Raw genomic sequence first — 1,610 nt, forward strand, 5'->3', positions numbered from 1 at the left:
TATATACCAAAAACTACAAAAGTTTTATATATAATAGCTAAATATTTGTATATATTGCATCATAATTACATTCAAAATGCTTCATATTATCATCATAATATTAATGCCTCTTTAATTAATGCCTCCCGTATGATTTAAATTAGTGGTTGATTTTTTTTGGAGCATTCCAAACTTTTGGTGAATATCCATTGGTGTGCATGTTAGTTTTTATTTTGTAAAAGCAATAAGAGACTCAAGATGCTGTGTGATGTTCCTTCAGCTATAACTGTATTGTTTGAATAACACACATGCATACAGATGCATATCTGGGTAGATCCCTGTGACCCGAGATTGATAAGGCAAAAAATAATTGAATTTGGGGATTTTTTAATCTAATTCTTGGACTAGAACTGAGCCAGAGGGCAGCGTAGTGTGTGTGTGTGTGTGTGTGTGTGTGTGTGCGTGCACATTCAGGTGTGTGTACTCATTACTATTTACTCTGTGCTGCATTTGAGGAATGTTGCATGTGCGCTCTGGGGAATAAAAGTTCCTGAAGCCTAATTGAATCTACCAGCAGAATTATGGCCAAAATAAACACATACTCCAGTTGCTGCACCAAATAAGCACCTTTACATAGAAACAGAGAGAGAATAGCATGTCTCCCAGGCTACAGGATCCTATTACATCAGTGCATACAAGCACTGCAGCACACACACATGCACACACACATGGTCACACACATGGTCTCGCTTAAACCATTTCCCATAGTGGAGCAGGGAGTGACGTGTGCCGAATCCAGGATGGAATTCTGTTTCCAAAGCTCTGGAAGATTTTCTCCATGAGTTTGGGAAAATTTAGCACGCAACATAATCAAAAACCAACAACTTCACATTAAATGTACATACTTTCTGGATACAATTTGACTAGATTTTTATATTTCCCATAGAAAATCTTAGTTGGCATCACATTACTAACTGTTGATTGCAGTTGCTAACTTGTTGTAAAATATAAAAATTATTTTATAAATAAATAGATTTGCTAAGGTGCTGTTATATATATATATAGAGAGAGAGAAGTTTGGGATCTGTAAGATTTTTTGTTTTGTTTTTGAAAGAAGTCTCTTCTGATCACCAAGGCTGCATTTATTTGATCAAAAATACAGTAATATCAGTAATATTTTGAAATATTATTACAATTTAAAATAACTATTTTCTATTTGAATATATTGTAAAATGTAATTTATTCCTGTGATCAAAGCTGAATTTTCAGCATAATTACTCCACTCTTCAGTGTCACACGATCCTTCAGAAATCATTCTAATATTCTGATTTTCTACTCAAGAAACATTTCTGATTATTATCAATGTTGAAAACAGGACGCTTCATATTCAGCATTAATTTGAAACAGAAATCTTTTGCAAGATTATAAATGTCTTTACTGTCCCTTTTTATCAATTTAATGCATCCTTGCTGAATAAAAGTATTCATTTATTTGTAAAAATGTAAAAAATCTTACTGACCCCAAATTTTGAATGATATACAGTCGTGGCCAAAAGTATTGGCAGTGACATAAATTTTGTGTTTTGCAAAATTTGCTACTTAAGCTGTTGTGGTGTTCATTCACATTGTTTC

At 33.2% G+C, this 1,610-nt stretch overlaps 1 protein-coding gene across 1 annotated transcript in view; it reads right to left on the minus strand.

The window, feature by feature from the left end:
• pax3b (paired box 3b) overlaps positions 1-1,610 on the minus strand; it is a 17,854-nt gene that overhangs the window by 1,798 nt on the left and 14,446 nt on the right. The gene's annotated exons all lie outside the window — the stretch shown is intronic.

Source organism: Sinocyclocheilus anshuiensis, unplaced genomic scaffold (assembly GCF_001515605.1).
Source record: "Sinocyclocheilus anshuiensis isolate Anshui unplaced genomic scaffold, SAMN03320099.WGS_v1.1 scaffold48, whole genome shotgun sequence".
NCBI lineage: Eukaryota > Metazoa > Chordata > Actinopteri > Cypriniformes > Cyprinidae > Sinocyclocheilus > Sinocyclocheilus anshuiensis.